The sequence below is a fragment of the Mastomys coucha genome, unplaced genomic scaffold (assembly GCF_008632895.1).
Source record: "Mastomys coucha isolate ucsf_1 unplaced genomic scaffold, UCSF_Mcou_1 pScaffold20, whole genome shotgun sequence".
In the NCBI taxonomy this organism is placed as follows: Eukaryota; Metazoa; Chordata; class Mammalia; order Rodentia; family Muridae; genus Mastomys; species Mastomys coucha.
This window is the reverse complement of record NW_022196903.1, coordinates 91,530,542-91,551,397: the sequence shown is the minus strand read 5'-3', so window position 1 is coordinate 91,551,397 and position 20,856 is coordinate 91,530,542.

Genomic DNA, 20,856 nt, shown 5'->3' with positions numbered 1-20,856 from the left:
TATTAAAGGATCATGACATTACAAAGGTTGAGAACCACTGTCTTAAAGCAAAGACATTTCCCTACCCCTTGTCAATTCTTGAGTTGACTGAATTTAGACACTAACATACAAGGTAACCCCTCCTACTCTCTCTTTGCATCCAGCCCGCAGCAGTCAGTCTAGCTGAGCTTACTCCCAGCATAGTGCCTGACTCCAAGAGGCTCAGCCTTATTATCAGTCCTCTATGTGCATAGTATTAATGTCTCATTGCTCAAGAAAATCACACGACTAAGCATAGACCATGTGTATGGGGTGAGGGGGGCAGGGAGCCTGTAAGAAAATGAGTACCAGAGGCATGGGTCAATGAAACAATCTCCTATTTGCACTTAAGTCTGTGTGTTTGACTAAAGTTATCATGGCACCTTATAACATATTCATGTTATTCTTATTTGGGGCATCACTACTCTCAAAGTTAGAAAGAAAATTTTACCCCAGCTGTCTCTAATAATTTTCTAATTCCTTCCTTTCTCGCATACACTCCTTACCTCGTCCGTGCACAACAGTCTTCTAACTTAGGAGGTCTGGGCTATGAACTACCAGCTAGGACTGAGGGTTCAATGTGCTAGAGACCTTCATTTGGGGATTTAGGGGGGAATACTCGGGGCATAGGAAGTCCCTAGGCCGCACCCACTGAGCCTTGTTCCTTAGCCTGAGGAACTACATTCACCTTTGTTTTATGTGTACTGCAGCATAAAGAATCCTATCAAAGTTGAGGGTCTTGCTGTCTCCCCATCTTGCCTTTTATTACTGAGTTTCATTTCATAGTTTCATTTCATAGTTTCTTCTTTTTTCAACTATGCCAAGACACCAGTTGTCTAAGCCAACATTACAAAAATATTCTTACTGTCTGAATTGGGCCTGTTTTTCACACACACACACACACACACACACACACACACACACACACAATTTTTAAGCCTGGTCCTAAGCCATATACATCTTGTTCCAGAAGTCTGTGAGTCTGATCTTGTCCTTGTGACCTAGAGTTGATCAAAATGACCCCAGGGTAGGTTTATTGAGAGGGCTTCTGGACAAAACAACTTTTGTATATCATACATCCAAGGAATAAGTAAGATCAGCTCTTCCATCACATATCCCTTTGTTTGTGCTAACAGGAGCATGAGGAAGTCTTGTCTAAATCTAAAGCAACTGTCTATGTAGAAACTCTTACAAGGTTACTTAAAATACTTAAATGTCTGAACAAACCTGCCTATCCTTAAATATCTTGCTATGTGGTTAATGCCATTATTTTATTGTTTAACAGTCAACTGAGTAACTTTTTATTTATTATATAGCTCTTAAGCATTACTGATAGTAAAATCACATTGCTAATCATATGGGGGAGGACATACTGACTTCTGAAGAGTCCTTTCTGGACCCAGTCTGACTTTGCCTGGCACTTGTGGGCAATGAGAATATTCCCCTGGTGGTTATCTTGGCTTGTACAGTATGGCCATGTCAGCTTGGGACTAGCTATGTAAATCAAGGAGGGTAATAAATCCTAAGTTTGGAATTCAGGCTCAGAAATGGCAGCTCATGCTCATCTTTGCTTCTGAGCAGATAAGTCCATATATGAGTAGCTCTAGGTAGCCAAACCCAGGGTGCATGAAAGGGGAGATTAGAAGCAGGATAGTAGTAGTACTTACCTTTGATCCCCGTACTGGGAAAGTAGATGCAAGTGGATCTTTGTGAGTTCAAGGCTAGCCTGGTCTACAAAGCAAGTTCCAGGAGAGCCAGGGCTACACAGTCAAACCCTGTCTTGAAAAACCAGTCAGACAGACAGACAGACACACACACACACACACACACACACACACACTCTCACACACACATGAGAGGGGGAGAGGGAGAGGAAAGGGGGAGGGACAGAGACACAGAGGGAGACACAGAAAGACACAGAAAGACACAGAGAGACAGAAACAAAAAGAGATAGGAAAAAATGAGACAGAGACAGAGAGAGCTTAGCATGCAAAAGAAAAGTGAGTTACGCTAGGATTGGACCCTTGCCCCAGATAAGGCCTTGTAATGTCGGGCTTTGATTGCTCTGCTGAGTCTAATCCTACAGTTCTTTCTGTGGGATTACAGCAAACTCTTCTTTTGCAGCCCAGTGGATTTATAACTCCCAATTCAGAATCTGAGGCACTGACTGCCTGATTAGTGAAACTTCCTCTTCTGAATTCTAAAATTTTCTTTCCCTCTTTAACAGTTTTGCAAATAAATTAAGCAAGGATGTCTCCATGATCTCCCCTGACTCACCAATAGCACATAGTAGGTAATTAACAAATGTAGCGGTGTTCATCGATTTATTTTAGTGCATGGAAAAGCAAAGAGGGGGCTTCCAGGCTGGACCGCAGCCTCGCCAACTCCTCTCCCGAAACTGTCTAATCTTAGCCTCTGTGAAAGTGTGTCATGCTAGCAACAGCAGCACTTCCATCTATATTTGTACCTGAAAGTTACACTAGAAAGGTGGGAAGGGAAGAGATGCTGCTCTCTGTTTCTTACCTCCAAGATATGCCCGAGACCAATCAATTCAAAAATTAATCTGCTAGTGTGATGCCAGCAACAATTTGGAAGGAAGTCTTCGGTCTCATTAAAAACCTCTGCCCAGTAACTCACTCACACTTAGATCTGAGAGTCATTCATGGTGGCTGGTACATGCCGTGTGATGAGTCTCTCTCTCTATATGAATGAATGTTTTCCTGGATGGTTTATTATCAAAGGTTAAACCTGAAATGAGAGAATATTGGCATTTACCGATCTGTTTCTGTTTGCTTTGTTTTACAGCATCTGGCAGCGTTCCCGATCTTGGCCAGATAGGAATTCCCATTGTACTCATTCATTACCAAATGTCTGTAGCTGAATAACTTGCCGACAACAAAGATCCAAAAGAATGATGGATATATTATGTATATAGACAATATACACATTAACATTGTATAGTTTTCCATTCTGATAATTATCTCCTTCAATTGGCTCCTTGATCCTGGGAGATGAGACTTGCTCATGCCCTGTTGCTTGGGGTTCCTGAGTTAAGAGTTAAAAGTAACTTGTAGCCAGCCAGCCAGTAGTGACAAAAACCTTTAGTCCTAGCACGTAGGAGGCAAAAACAAAGGTAGGTTGATCTCTATGAGTTCAAGGCCAGTCTGATCTACAGAGCTAATTCTAGGTCAGCCAGGGATGATAAAAAAAGAAATGAAAAGAAAGCAACTTATCCACAAATGCACAGTGAAGAGCAGCAGAGATGCCCCAGAACCAACAGCTTCCTTATTCTAATCCCCAGCCTTGCCCCTCTGCTCTGCTTGGAGACAGAACAGGGTTAGGGCTACAGAACAACAGCATCAGTCATAGGCTCCCAAGCCAACTATGTGCTAGATACATGACAGGGTTGCAATTCACAGCTACTTTGAGACTCCACTCCTTTCTCCACCAGTTGGAAGATAATATGTCCATCCTATAAGGTCAAAGTCTTCTACAAGAATGCATCTTTGGGAGAGCCTATCATAAGTGCTCATAGGTAGGCACACTGTATATGGTAGGCCATAAAGTAGAATTTGCCACAGATCCAGTAAATACAAATTCAGGTGTGTATGCTGCAATAAGAAAAAAACATACAAGTGATCTTCTACCTCTACTCCAGACAGACTGGACATAGGTCAAGCCAGACTGGCACTTTCATCAGCAAGGCACTTTCCACTGGGACCTCATAAGAAATGTGGCAATGGCCCACAAATCCCAAGTCTCTGGACATTGGGCACCTGAGAATATTAGAAAACTCCTTGAGACTTTAACTCCAAGTCTAGGCTGCCCTATGCCAAGAATCCCATGATTGTCCTCCATAGGAGCAAGCATGGAAGACAGGCCTACCCTGGTATAAACTTAAGTGGAACACTGAATGAAGTGCCTCCTGTGGCTGATCTTGTAAGCATGCTGTGTCTCAAGCAAGGGCTGTTTTCTGAACCACAGAGTTTAGCCAAACATTCAGGAACATGACAGATGGAGCCTCTGAATTTATCCATGATGTCTAACAAGTAGAGAGAACACAGATGCTAACGGATCAGAGTAGATAATGGAGGCACAGAACCTTGCGCTTCTACAGGAGAAGAACCAAACAAGCACAGAGGGACATCCAGAGGGGCCCAGGATGCTCCAGAGAGAGCCATTTGAGTTGAAAACTTGGTCCTTTTTCAAGCTATAAGTATACTTACTTTCCTAAGGATTTTGCTGCTGTCATTGCTATTATTTTTTAAAAGATTCAAACCATGTTAGGCAAAGGTCTCAACCAGTGAGCAATCCTACCCAGTACTCATAGAGAACATTATATTTGTGGGACTGAATTTCTTTCTTAAAAGAAGTTCTCCAAGTTGTACACATTTTGGGGTTTCTGAAACTTGACAAGAAGTGGGAGGGAGAGAGGAAGTGTGTGTGTGTGTGTGTGTGTGTGTGTGTGTGTGTGTGTGTGTGAGGTGGGGGAGGAATTGGAGGAGCCCACATAGCTCACTAATGAGAAAGCTATCTCCCTGCTTCAATCAAAGCCAAGGAACAGTCTACTTCAGCGAGGTCTGTGGAACGAGGGACCTTACACAGGCCACAAGCAAAGGCTCTACAGCAGCGCAGAGTGTGGCCACCACAGGCTTTTATGGAAAGAAACACTGTGAGGGGGCTCAGGAAGTGAGAGCATTCCCATCCTTCCATTGACATGGATGGATACAGGCTTAATAGTGTTGTCAGGAGGACCTACAGTATGCAACAACAAATCCAGGAGACTTCAAGTAGTGAAAACTGAGGCAGGTTACTTTCATTTCTCTAGAATAGAATTGGGAGCCAGGCTAATCAAAATGGCGGGCGCACTGACTCAGCAGAGAACAATGTTCATAATCCAAATTACTGTCCTTTCTGCCCTTTCCTCATTGGCTAATGGGGGATCGGAGTGGCAGAGAAAACAATCTTACACATTACCTGCCATTTACATTCATCCTTTTCTCCACAAAGTCTGTGAGTGGGGGTTCATCTCTATGGTTTACAACCTGTTGTTTTAAAGCTTGTCAGGAGTGTGGATTTTACCCATCAGTGGTTCCCTGGGGAAACTTTGCTGTTATTAATCTTTCTATTCAAACCTCATAGTTTGGGTGTAGGGTGACAAGACCAGCAGGGACCAGCAGAGACCCAGTGTTCTCTGCTCATCTGCAAGTAGGCCTTTGGTCTTGAACATGGATGGTTCTAATTTCTATTTTTACAATGGGCACCCTGATTCCAACAAAGAAGAGAGTGGAAGAGAAGAGTGGAGGGGAATATTTTATGTTGCTTTTCTCAAGAGGAACATTTAACTAAGAAGAAAGCCCCTGTGTTTCTTCAAGAAAAAAAAATGCAAAGCAAACTTTAAAAAGACATCAGCTATTTTATTTTCAAAAGTATATACAAATGGCTTTCTCATACTGGGCAACACAAAGGGGCTTCACATTTAAACACGAGATACCATGCCTGTGGTTGTTGAAGGAACACAAGGCTGGGGAAATTCCCTCTTGCTCTGCTCTCCTGGAAGGGAAAGCTAGTCCCTTGGTGTGAACTTTACACCAAGGATGGAACTGGCTGCTAGCCCCAGGTCACTCCCGAGCCTGAAGTTCATAAATTCCTTCACCTCCATTTCTCTGCTATCCTACAAGTACAGCCAAGCTTTGATGGTTATGTTTTTAGAAGCAAAGGAGAACATTTGGGGAGATGACTGAGAAGAAAGAGAGCACTTGAGCTGAAGAGCAGGGTGTACCATTCCATTGACTTACGGCCAGCTATTTTAATGGCACTGAGAAACAGTGGCCAGCTAATCAGTAAAATCTCAAAGGCCCATTAAATTCCCAATATGTATAAAGACTTTTCGGAGCTGCTAGGAAGTTTGCTGTGTGGCGTAGGTTTTAGACACTCTACTTCCAAATTCCAGGATTACATGCCTGCCACTCCAGTCTTAGCTAGGTGTTCTTTTAAAAAGTATTGTTGTTCCTCTTCTCTTCTCTTCTCTTCTCTTCTCTTCTCTTCTCTTCTCTTCTCTTCTCTTCTCTTCTCTTCTCTTCTCTTCTCTTCTCTTCCTCTCTCTCTCTCTCTCTCTCTCTCTCTCTCTCTCTCTCTCTCTCTCTCTCTCTCTCTCTGTATGTGTGTTGTGTGTTGCAAACCTGTGAACATGTGGGTGCATGTACCTGTGCCCATGCAGGCAGAGGCCAAAGGAAGACATTTGATGCCCTTCTTTATCAGTCAGCTTTATTACCTTGAGACAGAATCTTTCACTGAGTCAGAAGCTGGACACTTTGGCTAGGCTGCTGGCCAGGGTGCTTTCAGGATCCACTTGACTCTACCTCCTCAGTGTTAGGGTTACAGGCATACATAGTCATACCTGGCTTTTTTTACATGGGTGCCAGGGATTTGGACTCAGGTCCTTGTGCTTGCACAAGTGCTCTTACCTTCTGAGACATCTGCCCAGCACCAGGCTTTACAGACTTGATTCTCTCCTTCTCTCCCTCTCTCCCTTTCTCCCTCTCTCTCTCCCTCTCTCTCTTCCTCTCTCCCTTTCTCCCTCTCTCTCTTCCCCCTCTCTCTCCTTCCTTCTTTCTCTCCCTCCCTCCTTTATTTCCTCTTCTCATCTTGAGAAATAGAGGCAATGCCGTCTGCTGTTCCTATGTCCTGAGTGGTATGTTCCGATACCTGTGAATGGTATGTTAGAGTCCTACAAGGAGCGGATGCAAGTGTTAGCTACAGAAGCCAAGGGCAGGGGTGTCTCACTCTGGATGTATATTTGAGCTTCAGAGAGTCATCAGTATTTAATGAACATTAGCTCCACCTTTCAGAATCAAACACACAAGACTCTCAGATCAGATTGGGGTTTTAGTGTCAAACTGTGTGGCCATAGCTTCAAGTGTGTAAGAAATAGCACAGTTATCTTAGAAAAAAAATATTTGCTTGGTAAACAGAGACACTAAATGACTCTATACTTCTCAGCCCGCTTCAAGAAATGCCAGATCAGAGCCAATCATTGCTCATTTACTCTGTCATCTGAAATGATTCGTTTCTAAAACAAATGCACATGTGTGGTGGGAGAGGGGCTTCTTTGATTTTGTTTCATGGAATGTGGGGACACACTATCTCTGCAGTTCAGACCTCTTGTTTCCTGGAGCAAGAGGCCTGCAGGATCTCACATGGAGCCCTTATTCACTGTGAAACCAAAGGCACAGTCCTTAATATCTGTGGTTTAGTCTATATTGGTTACTTTTCTTTCTGCTGTGACTAAATACTGGACAGGTTTGCAGGAGGAAGAGTTTGTTTGGGCTCGTGACTTGATGGCAGAGGGAAGTGATGGTGGCAGGAGCCTGAAACTGCCAGTCACATTTCATCTGAGTCAGGAAGGAGAGAGAGGGGGAGAGAGAGAAAGAGAGAGAGAGAGAGAGAGAGAGAGAGAGAGAGAGAGAGAGAGAGAGAGAGAAAGAAGAGAGAGAGAGAGAGAGAGAGAGAGAGAGAGAGAGAGAAAGAAGAGAGAGAGAGAGAGAGAGAGAGAAAGAGTCCTGCTAGTGCTCAGCTGGCTTTGTTCAATTTTTTTTTCAATCGGGGGCTCCTAACCTACGGAATGGAGATACCCACATTATGGTGAGTCTTTCTGCCTCAGTTCATCTATTTTAGAAACTTCTTCAAAGACACACCCAGAGGTGTGCTTCTCTGGCGAGTCTAAATCTCCTCGAGTTGGCAATCAAGACTGAACATTAAACAAACAAACCAAAAGATTGAACGTCATAGTCTCTCCATTTGAGGACAGCCCTGGTTGAGACTTACAGAACTATGGCAAAGATAACATGTTGAAGTTTATAAGGCTTGTGGGACTCGGAGCTTAGCCAATGGCTGGTTGTTATTGGTCAGCCTTCAGGACGCATAGTGTTAATTTTATAGGCTGGTGTAAGGTTACAAAGCCGTACTGGGAATGGAGGAGACATTCGCTCCAATATTAGAACATATTTCCTTTGGCGTTTTTTTTAAAAAGTGACTTCAAAAATAACCAGGTTTATTTATAAAGCCAGAGCGCATTATTCTCTGAGTATAATTAAGCACTTTTGAGAGCCCAAATAGGAAACAATTAGTCACTACTAAATGGTAATCTTAATAATTCCTGATAATTAAAAAGGAACTTCCTGTAGCTCATCCTTGGGGAGAAACTGCTTTCGAAGCAGCCGGGGGATAATCTGTACATTACAGGTGATGTTACTTTGGTATCTTATTGTCTATTTGCATGCAGGGTTGTTTGGAGTGAGCAGGCAGAAACCAACTTCAGCTTCATCAATGTCTATTCATTCAGCTCACCACCTCCAACACCTCTGTCCTGGTGACAGGTCCCCACATGTCGAGGGGCAGCCTCACTCTCTCTTTTTTTTTTTTTTTTTGCTTTTATACCATTTTAATTACATATAAGTACTAAAGGCGAGAAGTACAATAAGGAACAAGCAAGGCAATAAGCAAATTCCCGTGATTACTCCCGTGAAAGTTGTTTCCAAGGGCTTGTCAGAATGACCAAAATACCTGAGCACACTTCCTTGTCCAAGCCCAAAATCCGATTCTTGCCTGAAGCCTACTTCTTTTGCTCCACCCTAAGATTAAAATTCCTGCCTGAACCTATTTCCCTATTGCAGCCTAAAATTAGATTCTTGCCTGAATTTATTTCCTTCTGAAGCCCTAATGTTAGATTCCTGCCTGTAGCCCATTTCTTTGTCTTTGGTCAATGTCAGATTCCTGCCGAGTGGCCCCCTAAGTGGTCTGCACACTCACTCACCTCAAAGGGATTGGTTATTCCATTAATCCCAAACAAAGTTCAAACTTAAGATTCATGAAAGGTTCATAAAACTAGGGAAGCATTACAACTGGTTTGTCTACTCCAGCTGCCATTCCAGGAAATACATATAGAATTATTATGAATTTGGAGGATTATTTTTATACTATTAATTTGCATCCCGATGATTGTAAAGGGTTTGCATTTAGTGAACTTTCTTGTACTTTTGAGAGTCCGTGAAGCAATACCATTGGAAAATTTTGCCTCAAGAAATGGTTAATAGCCCTACATTATATATATATAAAAAAAATTGTCTCTGCTTCAATAAAAGAAGTTAAAACTGAATCTTTCAGTGCATATTATTCATTGTATGGATACTTTATTAGCTGATCACTCTGATGGAGTTTTACTATAAGTCTTGCTCTTCTTATACAACAAGCTTTACAATTTTGTATTCAAAGGCAATACCTTTGTCAATATTTGGGACATCAGTTATAACCTAAACAAATCATGGCACAGAAATTGAAGTAAGAAAAGATAATTTACTTACTTCAAATTATTTTCAAAAGTTGGTAGAAGATATTAATTCGCTAAGACCTCATCTTAAGCTTACCACAGGAAAACTTAAACCTCTGTTTGATATTCTTTTTTTTTTTTTTTACATTTTCTTTATTTACATGTCATATGATTTCTTCTTTTCCAGTTTTCCCTCCAAAAACAAACAAACAAACATACAAAAACAAGATCAAACCCCTGTGGCCTCCCCCCTCCCCATGCCTGCCACCCCACCCTCTCACACTTATTGGCTCTGGCATTCCCCTACACTGGGGCACAGAACCTTCACAGGGCCAAGGGCCTCTCCTCCCATTGATGATTGACTTTGCAATCCTCTACTATACACATGCTGCCAGAACAATCAGTCCCACCATGTATAGTCCTTGGTTGGTGGTTGAGTCCCTGGGAGTTCTGACGGTACTAGTTAGTTCATATTGTTGTTCATCCTAAGGGGCTGCAAACCCTTCAGCTCCATTGGTCCTTTCTCTAACTCTTTCATTGGGGACCCTGTACTCAATTCAATGGATGGCTATGAGCCTCTGCATCTGTATTAGTCAGGTACTGTCAGAGCCTCTCAGGAGATAACTATATTAGGCTGGATTGTCCTTCCTTCAGTCTGCTCCACAGTTAGTCTCTGCAACTCCTTCCATGGGTATTTTGTTCCCCCTTTTAAGAAGGAATGAAGTGTCCACATTTTGGTCTTCCTTCTTCTTGAGTTTCTTGTGGTTTGTGGATTGTGTTGTGTATTCTGAACTTCTGGGCTAATAACCACTTATCGTAGAGTGCATACCATGTGTGTTCTTTTGTGATTGGGTTACCTCACTCAGGATGATATTCTCCAGATCCATCCATTTCCCTAAGAATTTCATAAATTCATTGTTTTTAATAGCTGAGTAGTACTCCATTGTATAGATGTACCACAATTTCTGTATCCATTCCTCTGTTGAGGGACATCTGGGTTGTTTCCAGTTTCTGGCTATTATCAATATGGCTGCTATGAACATGGTGGAGCATATGTCCTTATTACATGTTGGAGCATCTTCTGGGTATATGCCCAGGAGTAGTATAGCTGGGTCCTCCAGTAGAACTATGTCCAATTTCTGGAGGAACTGCCAAACTGATTTCCAGCTTGCAATCCCACCATCAATGAAATAGTTTTCCTCTTTCTCCACAACCTCTCCAGCATCTGCTGTCCTCTGAGTTTTTTATCCTAGCCAATCTGACTGGTGTGAGGTGGAATCTCAGAGTTGTTTTGATTTATATTTCCCTGATGACTAAGGATGTTGAACATTTCTTTAGGTGCTTCTCAGCCATTCGATATTCATCAGTTGAGAATTCTTTGTTTAGCTCTGTACCCCATTTTTAATAGGGTTATTTGGTTCTCTGGAGTCTAACTTCTTGAGTTCTTTTTATACATTGGATATTAGCCCTCTGTCAGATATAGGATTGGTAAAGATCTTTTCCCAATTTGGTGGTTGCCATTTTGTCTATTGACAGTGTCTTTTGCCTTACAGAAGCTTTGCAACTTTATGAGATTCCATTTGTCAATTCTTGATCTTTGAGCATAAGCTATTGGCGTCCTCTTCAGGAAATTTTCCCCTGTGCCTATTTGCTCGAGGTTCTCCCTCACTTTCTTTTCTATTAGTTTCAATGTATCTAGTTTGATGTGGAGGTCCCTGATCCACTTGGACTTGAGCTTTGTACAAGGAGATAGGAATGGATCGATTTGCATTTTTCTACATGCTAACCACCAGTTGAGCCAACACCATCTGTTGAAAATGCTGTCTTTTTTCCACTGTACGGTTTTAGCTCCTTTGTCAAAGATCAAGTGACCATGGGTGTGTGGGTTCATTTCTGGGTCTTCAATTCTGTCCATTGATCTACCTGCCTGTCACTGTACCAATACCATGCAGCTTTTATCACAATTGCTCTATAGTACAGCTTAAGGTCCGGGATTGTGATTCCACCAGAGGTTCCTCTATTGTAGAGAATAGTTTTGGCTATCCTGGGTTTTTTGTTGTTCCAGATGAATTTGCAAATTGCTCTTTCTAAGTTTGTGAAGAATTGAGTTGGAATTTTGATGGAGATTGCATTGAATCTGTAGATTGCCTTCGGTAAAATGACCATTTTTACTATATTAATCCTGCCAATCCACGAGCATGGGAGATCTTTCCATCTTCTGAGATCTTCTTCAATTTCCTTCTTCAGAGACTTGAAGTTCTTGTCAAACAGATCTTTTACTTGCTTAGTTAGAGTTACACCAAGGTATTTTATATTATTTGTAACTATTGTGAAGGGTGTTGTTTCCCTAATTTCTTTCTCTGCCTGTTTATCCTTTGTGTAGAGGAAGGCCTCTGATTTGCTTGAGTTAATTTTATATCCAGCTACTTTGCTGAAGTTGTTTAAGAGGTTTAGGAGCTCTCTGTTGGAATTTTTGGGGTCACTTAAGTATACTATCATATCATCAGCAAATAGTGATAATTTGACTTCTTCCTTTCCAATTCGTATCCCTTTGATCTTCTTGTGTTGTTTAATTGCTCTGGCTAGGACTTCAAGAACAATATTGAATAGGTAGGGAGAGAGTGGGCAGCCTTATCTAGTCCCTGATTTTAGTGGGATTGCTTCAAGTTTCTCTCCATTTAGTTTGATGTTGGCTACTGGTTTCCTGTATACTGCTTTTGCTATGTTTAAGTATGGGCCTTGAATTTCTGATCTTTCCAAGACTTTTATCATGAAGGGATTTTGGATTTTGTCAAATGCTTTCTCAGCATCTAATGAGATAATCATATGGTTTTTATCTTTGAGTTTGTTTATGTAGTGAATTACATTGATGGACTTCCATATATTGAACCATCCCTGCATCCCTGGGATGAAGCCTACTTGATCATGGTGATTGATAGTTTCAATGTGTTCTTTGATTCAGTTTGCAAGAATTTTGTTCAGTGTTTTTGCATTGATATTCATAAGGGAAATTGGTCTGAAGTTTTCTTTCTTCATTAGGTCTTTGTGTGATTTGGGTATAAGAGTAATTGTGGCTTCGCAGATCGAATTGGGTAGAGTGCCTTCAGTGTCTAATTTGTGGAATAGTTTGAGGAATATTGGTATTAGGTTTTCTTTGAAGGTTTGATAAAACTCTGCATTAAACCCATCTGGTCCTGGGCTTTTTTTGGTTGGGAGACTATTAATGACTGTTTCTATTTTATTAGCAGATATGGGACTGTTTAGATTGTTGATCTGATCTTGATTTAACTTTGGTACCTGGTATCTGTCTAGAAAATTGTCCATTTCATCCAGGTTTTCCAGTTTTGTTGAGTATAGGCTTTTGTAGTAGGATCTCATGATTTTTTAGATTTCCTCAGTGTCTGTTGTTATATCTCCCTTTTCATTTCTGATCTTGTAAATTAGGATACTGTCTCTGTGCCATCTAGTTAGTCTGGCTAAGGGTTTATCTATTTTGTTGACTTTCTCAAAGAACCATCTCCTGGTTTGGTTGATTCTTTGTATAGTTCTTTTTGTTTCTATTTGGTTGATTTCAGTCCTGAGTTTGATTATTTCCTGCTTTTGACTCCTCTTGGGTGAATTTGCTTCTTTTTGTTCTAGCGCTTTCGGGTGGGCTGTCAAATTGCTGGTGTATGTGCTCTCCAGTTTCTTTTTGGAGGCACCTAAAGCTATGAGTTTTCCTCTTAGGACTACTTTCATTGTGTCCCATAAGTTTGGGTATGTTGTGGCTTCATTTTCATTAAACTCTAGGAAGTCTTTCTTTAATTTCTTTCTTTATTTCTTCCTTGACCAAGTTATCACTGAGTAGAGTGTTGTTAAGCTTCCATGTATATGTGGGCATTCTATTGTTTATATGGTTATTGAGGAGCAGTCTTAGTCCATGGTGATCTGATGGGATACAAGGAACTATTTCAATCTTCTTGTATCTGTTGAGGCCTGATTTGTGACCAATTATATGGTCAATTTTGGAGAAGGTACCATGAGGTGCTGAGAAGAAGGTATATCCTTTTGTTTTAGGATAAAAAGTTCTATAGATATCTGTTAAATCCATCTGTTTCATAACTTCTGTTAGTCTCACTATGTCCTGGTTTAGTTTCTGTTTCCATGATCCGCCCATTGCAGAGAATGGGGTGTTGAAATCTCCCACTACTATTGTGTGTGTTGTAATGTGTGCTTTGAGCTTTAGTAAAGTTTCTTTTATGAATGTAGATGCCCTTTGATTTGGAGCATAGAGGTTCAGAATTGAGAATTCACTTTGATAGATCATACCTTTGATGAAAATGAAGTGTCCCTCCTTATCTTTTTTGATCACTTTAGGGTGAAAGTCGATTTTGCTTGATATTAGAATGGCTATTCCAGCTTTTTTCTTGGGATCATTGGCTTAGAGAATTGTTTTCCAGCCTTTTATTCTGAGGTAGTGTCTGTCTTTGTCACTGAGGTGCATTTCCTGTATGCAACAAAATGTTGGGTCCTGTTTACATACCCAATCTGATAGTCTATGTCTTTTTATTGGGGAATTGAGGCCATTGATATTAATAGATATTAAGGAAGAGTAATTGCTGCTTCCTGTTATTTTTGTAGTTAGAGCTGGCATTCCATTCATGTGTCTATCTTCTTTTAGTTTTGTTGGAAGATTACATTTTTGCTTTTTCAAGGATGTAGTTCCCCTTCTTGTGTTGGAGTTTTCCATTCATTACCCTTTGAAGGGCTGGATTTGTGGAAATATGCTGTGTGAATTTGGTTTTGTCTTGGAATACTTTGGTTTCTCCATCTATGGTGATTGAGAGTTTTGCTGGGTATAGTAGTCTGGGCTGGCATTTGTGTTCTCTTAGGGTCTGTATGACATCTGCCCAGGATCTTCTAGCTTTCATAGTCTTTAGTGAGACGTCTGGTGTAATTCTGATAGGCCTGCCTTTATATGTTACTTGACTTTTTCCCCTTACTGCTTTTAGTATTCTTTCTTTGTTTTGTGCATTTGTTGTTTTGACTATTATGTGGCGGGAGGAATTTCTTTTCTGGTCCAGTCTATTTGGAGTTCTATAGGCTTCTTGTATGTTCATGGGCATTTCTTTCTTTAGGTTAGGGAAGTTTTCTTCTATAATTTTGTTGAAGATATTTACTGGCCCTTTAAGTTGGAGGTCTTCACTCTCTTCTATACCTATTATCCTTAGGTTTGTTCTTCTCATTACATCCTGGATTTCCTGGATGTTTTGGGTTAGGATCTTTTTGCATTTTGTATTTTCTTTGATTGTTGTGTCAATGTTTTCTATGGTATCTTCTGCCCCTGAGATTCTCTCTTCTATCTCTTGTATTCTGTTGGTGATGCTTGCATCTATGTTTCCTGACTTCTTTCCTAAGATTTCTAACTCCAGAGTTGTCTCTCTTTGTGATTTCTTAATTGTTTCTACTTCCATTTTTAGGTCCTGGATGGTTTTGCTCAATTCCTTCACCTGTTTGTTTGTGTTTTCCTGTAATTCCTTAAGGGATTTTTGTGTTTCCTCTTTAAGGGCTTTTACTTGTTTACTCGTGATCTCCTGTAATTCTTTATGGGATTTTTTTGTTTGTTTGTTTCCTCTTTAAGGACTTGTACCTCTTTAGCTGTGTTCCTGTATTTCTTTAAGGGAGTTATTCATGTCCTTCTTAAATTCCTCTAGCACCATCATGAGATCTGATTTTAGATCCAAATCTTGCTTTTCCAGTGTTTTGGGATATCCAGGACTTACTGTGGTGGGAGTACTAGGTTCTGATGAAGCCAAGTAGTCTTGGTTTCTGTTGGTATGATTCTTGCATTTGCCTTTCACCATCTGTTGATCTCTGGTGTTAGATGTTCTTGCTGTCTCTGACTAGAGCTTGTTCCTCCTATGGGTCCGTAAGCCTGTGTCAGTACTTCTGGGACATCAGCTCTCCTCTGGTAAATCCCAGGCACAGATGGGTGAGTCCCTGGGTTAAAACACTTCCTGAAGGCAGGCTTTCCACTCACAGGAAAGGGACAGAGAGGGTTGCTGATCCACTGCTGTCACTCAGAAACTGAGAGGATCCTGTCCCTGCTGCCCTGTGACTTCTCTGTGACTCCTCTGAGACTTGTGAGGCTTGTGCCTCCTGGCTGGTCTCGCCTTAGAAAGTCACCGGAGAGAAAATGATGAATCTCACCGGTTAAAGCACTCCCTGGAGGCAGGCTCTCTACTTGCAGGGAAGGGGCAGAGAGGATTGCAGATCCATTGCTGTCACTTGGAAGCTTCACTCTTAAGACCCTATTTCATTCTCCTTGGAATCATGAAATTACCTCTTAAAGAGACATCATTATTAGCATTTTGCTTCCCAGATTGCCAGAGGACCCCTCAGGGAACAAGGGTATCTTTCTGTCATCGTGTATGTGTGCATTTTGATTTGAAAATGATCCCTTAAGTCCTGATGGTAGCAAAGATGCTTGTGATAGGAACATCACTACAAAAGATGTCTCCAAGTGAGGGGAAAGGCCCAGGCTCTAGAAACCAAAACCCTGGGTGAGGTCCTTGTCAGGTTTTCAGTTTCAATTGCCCCCAAATATTGTGCCCAGGGTATCATTTTGGGAGATGTTGGGATTTTTTTTTGGTAGGGCCTAAAATGGGACACTAAAGGTTGGCATTTGAAGAGCATACCTGGCTAAGCTCTCCCGCCTTTAGGTACCTTATTAGCATGGAGAATTCTGTTCTGGGCCTATGTGATGACAAGTCACGTTTCCTTATGTGAGGAGTGTGGCACGTGTTCCAGGCCAGAAATCTGGCAGGGAGCGGGGAGTCGCCTAAGTCTCAGGTGTGTGCCCACTGAGTCTCCGGGTCTCAACCTGCTCTACCTTAGCAAGCTTCCTGGCACACAAGTTTTACTGTCCCACATGCATTTAGTGTTGAATTATAAATGTTACAACATTAAATCCTTTCCTACCCCACTTCCATTGAAGAGGGTTAGCAAGTCTGTGAACTCCAAGAATAAAGTGTGAATTCTGACCATGTAGTCTCAGGCAAGTCCCTGAAGCTCTACTGCCTTAGCTTCCTGGTTTATATGAACTGGAGAGATGGCTCAGTGGTTAGGAACATTGGCTGTTTTTTCCAGAGGTCCTGAGTCCAGTTCCCAGAACCTACATGGTGGCTGGCTCACAACCATCTATAACTGTAGCCCCAGAGGATCTGATGTCCCTTTCTAATACATATTTAGAAAAACGCTCATACATATAAAATAAATAAATCTAAAAAAGGAACGTAAGGAAACAAACCCTTTTTGCCTTATAAAGTGGGAACCTAGTAGACATAACTGGGAACACAGTAGGTAGGTACAACTGAGCAGTCATTGCTGAGCATCAAGCTTTAAAGTGGTAAAATTCGCACACCAGTATGTGTTCATTATTATCTTTACAATGGGAGAAAAGAGTCACAGAGACTTCAGGTACAAATGTAAATAAAGACCCTGTCTAAAGGCAGGACTGAAGGCAAACACAACTGCTAGAAATTTCATAAAAGGAAACGTACTGAGAAAGGAGGGGAAGAGAAGGAAAGAAATAGAAGAAAATTAACCATCTCATCTCTCAATATGTGCTTAATCATATTACTGTCAAGAAGATAAGTTCATGAAAGTAGGGTGGAAGATAGAATCTAGAAGGATGTGGAGGAGGGGAGGAGTATGAGTAAAATAACTTTAAATTTAAAATTATTTTAAATAAAAATAATATACAATAAAACAAAAATAATGTGATGGTTTGTAGATTCTCGGCCCAGGGAGTGGCACTATTACAAGGTGTGGCCCTGTAGGAGTTGGCATGGCCTTGTTGAAAGAAATGTGTCATTGTGAGTGTGGGCTTTAGGACCCTCATCCTAGCTGCCTAGCAGTCAGTCTTCCCTTTGCCTTTGTAATGAGATGTAGAACTCTCAGCTCCACCTGCATCATGCTTGCCTAGATGCTGCCATGTTCCTGCCTTGATGATAATGGACTGAAGCTCTGAACCTGTAAGCCAGCCCCAATTAAATGTTGTTCTTATAAGAAAAAAAAAAAGAAGATAAGTTCAACAGAATAAATAGTGATAGAATTTCTGGGAGGACCAGCAGGGGGCAGGGAAGAAATATCCAACAACATACTCCATGTTCCCACCACCATGAATTTTCTGCCAAGAGATGCACCCTCAAACCATGACACAAGATAATTCTTCCCCGATTAAATTGCTTTCATCAGATATTTGGTCACAGCGTTGAGCAAAATAACCACTGTAGAGAAGATCACAGATTAAAACAAGAATGTATACAATGCCTGCTTGTTAGCATATGACTACCTTTGAGACAGCCTACCCAGTTTGGGGGATTAAGTGGCATGACATACCTGACAGTGCATTTGGCGTTGTTCTTAAAGACCAAGTATTACTACCAACATTTTGCTGATGATCTTTCAAATTTGCATCCAACTAGTAAGCAAGGATTTCACAGAGCCAATCTGGAAAGACTCCTTCCTTCTATCACCTCAGGGTCCAAAGGTTTTTCCAATGAAAATACAGCAAGTCAAGCTTTCCAGTTCACATGTGACAAGACTCTGAGCAGTAGTGTCCTTGGGTGAGAAATGATGACAGGCCACCAGATGTGGCTCAGGGACTGCTGGGAGGTTACATGACATAAAACATTGAGTGTGTGGCACACAGCTAGTTCCCAGTGTGGGAATGGTGCCATTGCTGTCCTTAAAGCAAAAAGCTGTGCCCCCCAACATCCAGTTATGCTTTGAAATGTTGAAAGAGAAGGGCCTGGATAGCAACTTGAGCCCAAGATTCTTTGAGCCTTTCTGCTGCCTGTGGAAGCAAAGGTTTGCATCCTAAGTCCCTCAGGTTATAGTCGCCATGAGGATATGCTGCCTCCCTGTGGAATTTCACAGGCACAGTTGGTTCTGAGGCCTCTAAGTCTTCCAGCCCAGGATTTCAATGCCAAGCCAGTCTTGGAACAATTCTGTGGGCCTCATAATTGTTTCCTCCACATACAATATTCAAATGACATTGATTACATCTCTGTGTTGCCCTACTGAATACAGCAAATCAAAACCCACCTGCCCCTCTCCTGGTGTTAAGGTTTCCCTGTGCTCTTTGCACTGATTGGCTGCATTGGGTGGTGGGTGGGCAGCAGATTTTGAAGGTAAGTAAGATGGGGAAGGAAAACCTGATGTCTTCTCTGAAGACTAGGGGTAAGAGACAATAAGAAACACACTTAGTTGGGGGGTATTCCTACCATGTAACGGAATTAGTTTCAGATCCCCCTTTGACACTACGCATCCTTATTTCCCAGGTAGCAACATGCTTATCTACTCAATAAAGAGGATGTTTGACCACTGAGAATTAAGAGATTATGATTTTGCTATCCATTTCCTCTCAAACCAACAGCAGCAGCAGCTCTGCTCAGTCCACCCTCCTCACTTCCAACCCCAGAAGGAGAGAGGCGTTTTGCTTCCAGCAGCTGTCTCCTCCTCCAGCTTCCTGTCTGCTGTGATGTACATGCTCCCATGTCCCCTCTCTTGTGCTCCCATGTCCCCTCTCTGCCTTCTGCTGAAGGAAGAAGGTGTGTGAAAGACTTCATAGCCCATCCCTGACGAAGTTTATAAGGACAAGAAAATGTGTGACTGGGCACAGTGAAGGTGGAGGAAGGCAGAAAGAATTCTCTCTTATTCACAGGACAAGCAAGCAAATCTACCTAGACTTTATATTTTATTAGACAACCCCCCCCCCAAGTGTGCATTTGTCACTGGGCGGTCCCTCTCAGGACCGCAGATGCATACCCCAGCCTTGCCCACTGCCTCCTTCTTGGATCCATCTGTGATTTTAGATTGTAATCCTTCACGTTAAATTAACATAGCAGCCCTTTCATTCCAGTTTGCTAAATGTCTCTGCTCTAGAAGTCGAGGAGCCTAGGACCTTCATCTTCTGATGTGACAAAGCAGGTACACTGGCTAGGATAGCCCAACTACTTTTGTTTTGGTTTTTTTTTTGTTTTTGTTTTTTTTTGTGGGGGTGGTGGGGGGGGGCTTGGATCCTGACCCTTGCATTTGCTAAGTGAGCACTTTATCTCAGAGCTCCAATCTGTTTCTGTTTTTCACCTGCAGCCTCTCTTTGTAGCCCAGGATGGACCAGAACTCAATAAATAGACCTCTAAGGGTCACACCAATCCCCCTGCCTCTCTCTGCCTCCCAAGTGCTGGGATTATAGACATGAACACAGCTTCCATTTCCTCTTTAAAATGAGTTGAATCTGAAGTTTGGTGTCTGGATCCACACTCCCTTTGCTCTCTACACCAGAAAGGAAGAGAGGAAAATATTTCTATTGAGAGCATTTTCACTCATAGACTTAGAAGATCCCCACCCGTTCCAAACCACCCCACCCACCCTCTCTTGCCTGTATTAAACATGCTGTGTCAACTTTACTCCCGAGCCCCTGTGCCTGGTACATAGTATGAGTAATGGTCAACTTAAGGACTTTTCTTGTATGGGAGGGGGACAGATCCCTGACAGGAACAGCTTAAGAGCCTCTTAAATGGGCTCACCATTTAAGAGAGTATAGTGCATCATTGAAGGGAAGGCATGTGTGGGGGTGGGGTGGGAGTGGCTGCGGTTACAGGAGCAAAGTCGTGAGACAGATACTGCTCATCCACAACTCCACGGGCTTCACTTCCTCCAAAAGTTTCTATATCCTCCCCAAATGGTGTCATGAGCTGGTGATTAAGTATTCAAACACAGGAGCTCACAAAAGGTGTGTCACATTTAAACCATTACCGTGTATAGATTTCCCCCAAGCAGGGCCTGGGGCAAGGACTTGGCTGAAGGCTGAGACCAACATCTGTGTTGACCTTAGAGGCAAAAGACTGGATGTCAATATGGGTAACTTCATGCTATTTTATGGAGGACTCAAGTCTTCTGGTCCTTTAACCTTTTCTGTCTTGGCAAAGGAGAAGGAGCGCCATCTACTGTTGGCATAGGCCATAGGACAAACAGCCCCCTGAGATTTCCCCAGGTCTTTTCGATCCATCTCCAGTGGCCTCAAAGACAGCTTTAATTCTCCTTTTCTTACAGACAGGAAAACTAAGAGCAAAAGGATACATCCAAGGTCACTCACACACAGTGATGAATCCAAGCCTGTAAGGCTCTGAGAGGCTCACACAGTAGGAGGAGAACACAGCCACAACTGACCAAAAAACGGGCTACACTTCCTGCAAAACATCCCAACCCAGGGGAATCAGCAGCCCCTCAAAATGATGAAAGGGTTGTAGCTGCTCTCTATAGCGCCTGCCCTCCATCTCTCCCTCCCACTCTCACTAAGGACCCTATTCAGAGCCTCCTCCATCCATCTTGGCTATTTGCAACAGCTACAGCAGAGAAGCAGGTGGTCTTTACTTAAAGCCCACACAGAACTTGAGCTCTGCACACTGTGGGAACCCAGGGAGGACCCATCAAGCTGTCGGAATGGGGCCTGTAAGCCAGGG